Consider the following 9902-nt stretch of genomic DNA (forward strand, 5'->3'; position numbering starts at 1 on the left):
CAGCCTCCTGAGTAGCTGAGACTACAGGCACGTGCCACTAAGCCTGGCTTTTTTTTATTTTTAATAGAAATGAGGTCTCGCTATGTTGCTCAGGCTGGCCTCAAAACTCCTGGCCTCAAGTGATCCACCCACCTTGGCCTCCCAAAGTACTGGGATTACAAGGTATGAGCCACCATGCCCGGCCTGTAAAGTTTCATATTTGCAGATTCTGTCCTTAGATTAAGTCACATGAAATCAAGCAGAATCTCATTTAAATGTTCCAATACAACCTTTGTAGTCTTACTTCTGTTTCAATGCCAGACTCTTTGGGGACAGAACAAAATAGCGTCAGTTTCTTTATGCCAATGGTTCAGCAATTATATGTTATGATTTCAGTGTTTCAAGAGCTTGACACCAAATGTGTAATCACTCATAAAAATATTAAATACGATTATTTTTATCTCTAGGGGATATTGTGCTCAGGATCCTGCTGTGATGGAATTAACTCATGGGAACCAAAATTAAAATTCCATGATTGAAATAAAATGGTATTGCATGGTGTAACATGTATAAAATATTGGAATTACCAAGTGCTATAAACTTAAGTCCTAAGTTCTAAACCCAATAGAAAACATGATAGAAAAAACAGAGTGGTTTTTTTTAATACAGAAAAAAAGGGAGGAGGAAAACAGTTATTTTACACTCCCTTCACTCTAGTTTACTCACAATTCCTAGACATTATGCTGTGGTCTGTCTCCTTCACTCCCACACCACCTTCCTCAAATATGCCTTCTTAACACTTGCATAAGCCAATTGCTTCTGGACTACAAACTATAGGAAACAGCACAAAAAGGAATTTGGGGTGAAAAAAGGCTATTAAAATTTCCAGTTATTCAAAGTAATGCATGTTTAAACAAAGGTCAGTTTAAGGATATTAATTTTCCTAAGTCTGTTGTTTTAGATGGCCTCAACATATCTAGCATTCAGTTGAGATGATTTTTAGAAATCTGAAATAAAATATTAGCAAAGTAAATTTCATTTGGATTATTCCAAGATGAATGAAAGAATGGTTTATTGATAGAAAACTTCAAAATTTAAAGTAACATATTAATAAGTCCAATTTAAAAACAACCTATATATATGAAAATTCAGAGGATAAAATTCAACAATCTTTCCTTATAAAACTCAAAAAATCACAACAAGAATGATACTTCCTGAACATACTGTAGAATTCCTATCTTACATTGATTGCCAAAATTATAATCATAATGGCAGCCAAGAGTCATTCCCAATGATACGAGAAAAATGACAAGGATATGTCATTTTTCTATTCCTGTGTGCTATTTGCTTTTAGTCAAGATCCTGGTGGGAACCAGATGACACACTCAAGCTGGATAATGGGGACATTACCCAGGCATGGGCCATGTGTTAGAAAAGCCCCAGAGGATCTTGTAGCACCCTAGGTTAGCAACAGCAGGGAAATGTGGCCGGAAGGGTAGCTATGCAGAGAGGCCTTCTGATAAGAGCTGTAGCCTTTGGCAGGACACAGCCTCTGGCACCAATTAAGCAGGGAGGAAATCTTGGAAACAAGTACTTTTCCCTCACTTTCCTCCCACTCTGATTTCCTGCCAATGCCCTCATTGGCTGAACCTAACTGGAAGCCAGAAGGTAAGGAAGCCCCAGCGAGGGGAACCTTAGGGACACAGAGCAGGATGCAGAGCAGGGAGAGGACTCTGGAGGGGAGAAAGGGAAGTATCCAGCATGGCCAGCTTGCCCAAGTCAGGTGGTAAGAGGTGAATTCAGGTACAGATGGGAAAGCCTGGCTACAGGATCCGAGCTTTTAATTACATTATACTGTTTCTCCCTAATCTTGAAATTACAATTTAGATGATTCAAAGGGAAAAAGGATGTTAGTCTCAATGGCAGCAAAAATCATTAAATGTCCCAATTCATTAAAATACCAAAATCATAAAAGACATAGGAATAATCCTTAAAAATATACAGGGACTAGCTAAAGAAAACATTTACTAAGTAATATAAATTTTCAATAAATAGCAAAGGGTAACATGCTCCTTTGTGAAAAGATGAAATATCATCAAGATGTCATTTCTTCCTGAATCAATTTTAGGTTTAACCTAAGCTCAATTAAGTTCTTCATACTATTTTTTAAATAATAGAAATTTTTTTAAAGCTATTTTAAAAGAAAGCTGGCAAAAGAATAAAAAGCTAAGATTTTTTTTTCCCTAAAGATTATTGAGGTTGTACATGCCTATTCAATTCAGGAACTTAACAAAATAATATTTTAATTGTCAAATATATTTTTTACCAGTCAAATTGGAAGGATTCCCCCCAGTCCCTGTTTTGTCTTAAACATCCAGTACAGAGCAAGATGTGGTGAAAAAGACATTAACACTGTTGCTGAGGGCATTAATTGATGCAAACTTCATGTGATACAATCTGGCATTATGGATAAGAACCTTAAATATGTTCACACCCTTTGGCCTACCAGTTCGATTTTTAGTAATTTATCTTTAGAAGTTAATTAGACTGGCCAGGGGCAGTGGCTCACGCCTGTAATCCCAGCACTTTGGGAGGCCGAGACGGTCAGATCACGAGTTCAGGAGATCAAGACCATCCCGGCCAACACGGTGAAACCCCGTCTCTACTAAAAAAAAAATACAAAAAATTAGCCGGGCATGGTGGCGGGCGCCTGTAGTCCCAGCTGCTCGGGAGGCTGAGGCAGGAGAATGGCTTGAACCTGGGAGGCAGAGCTTGCAGTGAGCCGAGATCACGCCACTGCACTCCAGCCTGGGCCACAGAGCAAAACTCTGTCTCAAAAAAAAAAAAAAAAAAAAAAAAGTTAATTAGACTGCATAATGATCTAGACAAGTATTCATACCATCATAATAGCTTTTTAAAGTAAACAACATTGGCCAGGCACAGTGGTTCACCTCTGTAATCTCAGCACTTTGGAAGGCTGAGGCAGGTGGATCACCTGAGATCAGGAGTTCCAGATCAGCCTGGGCAACATGGAGAAACCCTGTCTCTACTAAAAATACAACAATTAGCCAGGCGTGGTGGCACGCACCTGTAATTCCAACTATTCGGGAGGCTGAAGCAGGAGAATCGCTTGAACCCAGGAGGCAGAGGTTGCAGAGAGCTGAGATTGTGCCACTGCACTCCAACCTGGGCGACAGAGTGAGAATCCATCTCAAAATAAAATTAGATAAATAAATAAATACTAAAAAAACATATAAATGTTCAATATGTAGAATTAAATTATGGAAAAGTCCTATGCTAAAGCGCCACACAAACTCTAAGGACAATATGTTTTAAAATATTATATAGTATAAAAATACTCCATATGTGTATGTATTTAACAGAAAAAAATGCCAAACTATATAAGACTTATTTCCAAAAATTGTTTCTTTTCTTATGCATGCACAGGGAAATAGGGGGAGATACACCAAATGTTAACATGCTTTCTCTGAACATCAGTTTTGAATGATGTTAATTTTTTTTCTTTTATGTTTCTCTGTATTTCTCAGATTTCTTGCAATCAAGAATTACTAATTGCCAAAGCAGTCTTGAGCAAAAAGAACAAAGCCGGAGGATTCACACTACTTGATTTCAAAATGTACTACAAAGCTTTAATGAAAACAGCATGCCACTGGCCTAATAACAGACACATGGACCAACGGAACCAAGTAGAGAGCTCAGAAATAAATCCACATATTCACGATCCCTTGATTTTCCACAGAAATGCCAAGAGCTAATTTTACGTTTTTTTCTCCATTTTTGTAAAAAATGTCATTGAGATTTTGATACGATTGCATCGAATCTGTAGATCACTTTGAGTAGCATGGACATTTTAACAATATTACTTATTCTAATCCGTGAATACAGGGTATTTTTCCATTTATTTGTGTCTTCTTCAATTTCCTTCATCAATGTTTTGTAGTTTTCAGGATACAGATCTTGTACTTTCTTGGTTAAATTTACTTTAAGCATGTTTTTGTGGCTGTTGTAAATGGGACGATTTTCTTGGCTTTTCAAATAATTCATTGATAGTATATAGAAACCTTACCAATTTTTTTGTATATTGGTTTTGTGTCCTGCAACTTTACTGAATTTGTTTATGAGTTCTAAGTTTAGGTAGTCTTTAAATTTTTGTATATATAAGATCATGTCATCTGCAAATAAAGACAGTTTAACTTCTTCCTTTCCAGTTTGGATGCCTTTTATTTCTTTCTCCTGCCTAACTGCTCTGGCTAGGACTTCCAGTAGTATGTAGAATAGAAAAGGTGAGAGTGGGCATCCTTGTCTTGTTCTTAATCTTATAAGAAAGACTTTCAATTTTCATTATTGAGTGTGATATTAGTTCTAAGCTTGCCACATATGGCCTTCATTCTGTTGAGGAACATTCCTTGTATGTCTAATTTGGTAAGAGCTTTTATCATGGGAGGATTTTTAATTTTGTCAAAAGCTTTTTCTACATCTCTTGAGATAAACATTTTTTTTCCCTTCATTCTGTTAATGTCTTGTTTCACAATTATTGATTTGTGTGTGCTGAACCCTCCTTCATCCCAGGGATAAATTTTGCTTGATTATGATGAATAATCCTTTTAATGTACTGTTGAGTTCAGTTTGCTAGTACTTTGTTGAGTGTTTTTGCATCTATGTTCATTGGGGATATTGACCTGGATTTTCTTTTCTTGTATTGTGCCTGTTTGGCTTTGATAGCAGCATAATGCTATCCTCATAAAATAAGTTAGGAAGTGTTCCCTCTTCCTCGATTTGTTGAAATGGTTTGAGAAGGACTCACATTAATATTTCTTTAAACGTTTGGTAGAATTCAGAAGTGAAGGCATCAAACCCTGGTCTTTTCTTTGATTGGAGATTTTAAAATATTGATTTGATCTGCTTACTTATCATTGGTCTGTTCAGATTTTCTGTTTCTTCATGATTCACTCTGGGTAGGTTTTATGTCTCTAGGAATTTATCCACCACTTCTAGGTTACCCAATTTGTAGGCATATAGTTGTTCATAACAGTTTCTTAATCTCCTTTGTATTTCTGTAGTATCAGTTTCATCTATCTATCTATTTATTTGAGACAGGGTGTTGCTCTGCTGCCCAGGCTGGAGTGTAGTAGCACTATCACAGCTCACTGCAGCCTCAACTTCCCTAGTCTCAAGCAATCCTCCTGCCTCAGCCTCCCAAGTAGCTGAGAGTAATGACACACACCACCACACCTGACTAATTTTTGTATTTTTTTGTAGAGACAGGGTTTCATCATATTGCCCAGGCTCATCTTGAACTCTTGGACTCAAGTCATCTGCCCACCTCGGCCTCCCAAAGTGCTGGGATTACAGGCATGAGCCACCACACCCGGCCTGCAGTATTAGTTGTAATGTTTCTTTTTTCATTTCTGATTTTATTTATTGGATACTTCTCTTTTTTTCCTTAGTATAGCTAATTTTTTTTCAATTTCATATTCACAAAAAACACCTTATTAATCTTTCCTATTGTTTTTCTAGTCTCTATTTATTTCTGCTCTGATCTTAATTATTTCCTTCCTTCTGTTAAATATCAGCTTAGTTTGTTTTTCTTTCTCTGGTTCCTCGAGGTATAACATTAGCTTGTTTGTTTGAGGTCTTTCTTCTTTTTTGATGTAGATGTAGATTGCTACAAACTTCTCTTTCAGAACTGCTTTGGTTGCACACCACAAGTTTTGATCTGTTGTGTTTCCAGTTTTGTTTGTCCCAACTTATTTTTGAATTTATCTTTTAAGTTCTTCTTTGACCTATTGGCCATTCAAGAGTATGTTGTTTAATCCCATGTTTTTGTGACTGTTTCAAAATTACTTCTGTTATTCATTTTTATTTTGATACCATTGTAGTCAGAAAAGATACTTGATATAATGTCAATCTTCTTAAATTGCTTAATACATGTTCTGTGACCTAATTAATCTATTTTGAAAACAATACAATGTTACGTATTCACCAAACCTAATTTCACATGCTTAGAATTAAATCTCTAACAAATAAAATAATAAACTAGAAAAAAACTATAACTAAATGGGTAAACAATCTTATGGGAGTCGGAGTATTTCACCACAAAAGATATGGAAAAACCATGAGGATTATATTTTTGAGTTATAAATGTAAAGCCTATACTTAAAAAAAATTGTCAAATGCCAAATTGTCAAATAAATGTCAAATGCTAAATTAGGGGGGAAAATCGTTTTGTAAAAAATCTAGTAGCCTAGGGATTGTTATGCTTCATATGTTTTCAAAATAGTAAAACAAATCTCTAATACTATGATAGTAAATAGTATAAAATGACATGTGAAACCTTGTTAGTAGTCACACTGCAAATTAAGACAAACATAAGACTATTTGTCTCATGTCAAAGAGTCAAAGTTTAAAATTATGTAATATTAAATCTATTGTGTCAGATGCAAATTTTAAGAGAAAATGTGAATTGGAAATATATTTCTGAAAAGAAATTTGACAAGACATAAAAATTTTAAGAATGTTCATTCTTTGAATATCTCCTTAGGAGGCTAATCATAAAAAAATTATTTAACATGCGTTGAGGCTGGGCATTGTGGCTCATGCCTATAATCCCAGCACATTGGGAGGGTGAGGAGGGAGGATTGCCTGAGCCCAGAAGTTCAAGACCAGCCTGAGCAACATGGTGAGAACCTATCTCTAAAATTATTTTTATAAAATTAAAAAAACTCTTTTAAATGCATTGAAAACATGAATATTCACTCAGTTTTACTCATCAGACTGAAATTAGAAACAATCCATAATATATACAATACTGTAACAGCTAAATAAATTCTATTTCTTCATTATAGATCATTGTATAGGCATAAAATTAGGATTCCAAGAAATTTTAATGTAAACAATCATAATACGATGTTAAGCTAAAATTCACGATACAAAATGTGTATTCAGTAGAGGCAATCCAAGTTTTACACATCTGTGTGCATATGTGACTGAAATAGTCTAAGCTAATAGTTCTTGAGCACTGACTATATGTCAGGCATTGTTCTAAGTGTTTTAAAATAACTACCAATTATCAATTTATTTTCTCTCAGTTCCAAATTCATCCTTTTTGCCTGTTCTGTGAAAACTGAACTAGGCTCTTTAGATGTTTTTCCTTTACCATCTGATTCAGTGCTAAGCTTTGTCAGTGGAGGATGCTGGAGAGACACAGTGGAAGGAAAGGGTTTTACTTCCTGTTTCTGTGGCTTCTCCAGGATAGAATACAATACAATACTTCCGAAATACAGTGCCAACAGCAGCTTCCCTTGGCATCTGTCCTTCTCTGACAAGCAGTTGTGTAGTAGAGCCTCCTATGAAACACTTCCTCATGAAAGATTTCCCTGGCACTCTACAGGTCAGATTTCTGGCAAGTTCTGCCAGTGTGTCATCACAGCAAGTTCTTTTCCATTGAATGAGCCACAGTCAGGCCCTCTTCAAGAAACTTTGGATGTGTGGAGGAGAAGGAACCCTTCCTTGGGTGCTCTAATGAGAATTACATCATTGAATGTCCCAAAAAACCCTAGGTAATTATGATCACTATGTTACAAATGAGGAAACTGAGAAATCATATAGATAAGAGCTGCTGAAGCCAAAATTTAATCCAAGCAATTTGGCTCCAAAGTATGTGAAGTCATCCCTCAGTATCCATGGGGGATCAGTTCTAGGATCCTCACTGATACCAGAGTCCGTGGATGCTCCAGTCTCTTATATAAAATGGCAGAGTATTTGCATAACACCTATGCATGTCCCCTTGTACACTTTAAGTCATTTCAAGATTACTTATAATACTTGATACAATATAAATACTAGGTAAATAGTTGTTAAACTGTTTTGGGGCTTTGTTTGTATTATTTTTTATTGTTGTATTATTTCTATCGTACTTTTTAAAAATATTTTTGATCTGTAGTTGATTGACTCTACAAATGTGGAACCCACAGATATGGAGAGCCAACTGCCCTTTCAACCACTATGCTATATAGACTTCTGAAATACTGATTATATATACACAAATACATAAAAGACATTGGAAGGTAAAGCAAGTAGATGTAAATGGTAGCTATCTCCAAGTAGTGAAATTACAGGTGTCTTATATTACTGTTGTGCAATTTCTGGATTTCCTCCAGTATGCAAAAATTAATTTTATATTCATAAATATATATGTATAATATATTTATACATATATATTTATATTTAAGAAGGAAATTCAGAGGAGTCTTCTATGGAACAAAGAGATTTCCATCTTTACATGAAGCCACAGTATCAATTCAATAAAGTACAGACTCACCAAAGCCATATTTTATGTCTACAGTTTTTATTCCATGCCTTTTCCTGATGTACAGGTGCAATGTGCACTGAAAGCATAATTCCAGTTTCCATGAGAGCTATGCTTACAATCCATTCAGCACTGAGGCAAGAGCAACTAAAGCTAAATTTTAATTTGCATAATTACAATCCCACACAAATAAAAAGCATTCATAGTAATTATGCCTGGCCTGGCTCCAGTTTGTATCATATCCCAGGCCATACAACTAATATTTTTAACAGTGCAGAGCAAATTTATCATTACATTTCATGAAGCTAAACTATGAGTATTATCTCCCAATTTCAAGTTACATAAAGTTATCCATCATTTCTCAGGAAACTCTCTTTTTTAAAATCTATTTGTCCTGAATTATTTATATCATACTTGATAACTTGCTCTGCTCTTCCACTGACTATTACAAGCCGTAATCTTTTCCTTCTTATTCCTGAAACATAATTCCTTCAAGAGGCGCCTGCTAATCTGGGAGACCAAATTTTCTAACATGCCTATCTTTACCATCAAAGGGTTCAGTGTCAGTAGCAAGACTATAATTTTTTTCTTTTATAATAAAAAAGATGGCCAGGGAAGTGTGAGTGACCGTAGGGATTGTGCCCACGCTCAGGGCCCCAGGCTTGGAGACGTTTTTGGAAGGTAATGTCTTCGGGACAGCATGAGCCCGACAAGCCTGGGCTGGCCCTGCAGAAAATCCTGAAGGAGTTGGATGGCTATATTACTTATCACATAAATCTCTCATAATAACGTGAGACAGAAGGAGGGTACCCAGAAAAGGAGAGTGTTGCCGTGCATGCAGAGAGCCCTGACTCGGAGCCAGGAGCTGGGTGGTGAGAAGATCCAGAATGAGTCCCTATAATGGAGCTCGTGGAAAGCAGGACCAGACAGGTGGGTGGTCTCCCCGAGCTCCCTGGGGCGCAACCAGAGATCAGGGTCCCTGCTAGCTGCAGAGCCCACCACAATGCGGGGAACAACCATAATCATGCAGGGAGAAACACCGGATAACAAGAATTCTCCGTGACAGTGCAACGATGAGAATCGAGAGGATGCATCCAATGATCACGACCACGACGAGATCACCACAGGAACGGCCAAGGCAAGAAAGCAAAGACCTTGAAGAAAAAGAACCACTCCAAGGCTAAAGCAGAGAACCCCGCAGACCTTGCCATGGACCCCAAGGAGACAACCAGCGTGCTGGTCAGTCTACAGAGAAAAGAGCGGCTGTAATAACCATGAGTGCCCCAGGGAGTGGCCTCCACTTCCCTTTGGTTTATGATTTTAAGTCTAGTGAGCATGGGACTCAGTCATAAACCACACGGCAAGTGGTACTGTCCCGAATGTCCCAGGGAAAACAAGAAAACAATGAAAAAGCACTGGGAAGAAAAGAGAGGGCTTTTATGACAGGTAGTTTGTGGATATCCATTTAATTGTGAGAACAACATAAACCAGGGTATTTACTCCATTGCCACTTTTGTTGAGGTGTAAGGATTGTAAAATACATATTTTCAAAGAATTTTAGGAAAGGAGCCATTCCTTTGATGGGGATGACAGT

Source organism: Mandrillus leucophaeus, unplaced genomic scaffold, assembly GCF_000951045.1.
Source record: "Mandrillus leucophaeus isolate KB7577 unplaced genomic scaffold, Mleu.le_1.0 Scaffold818, whole genome shotgun sequence".
Taxonomy (NCBI): Eukaryota; Metazoa; Chordata; class Mammalia; order Primates; family Cercopithecidae; genus Mandrillus; species Mandrillus leucophaeus.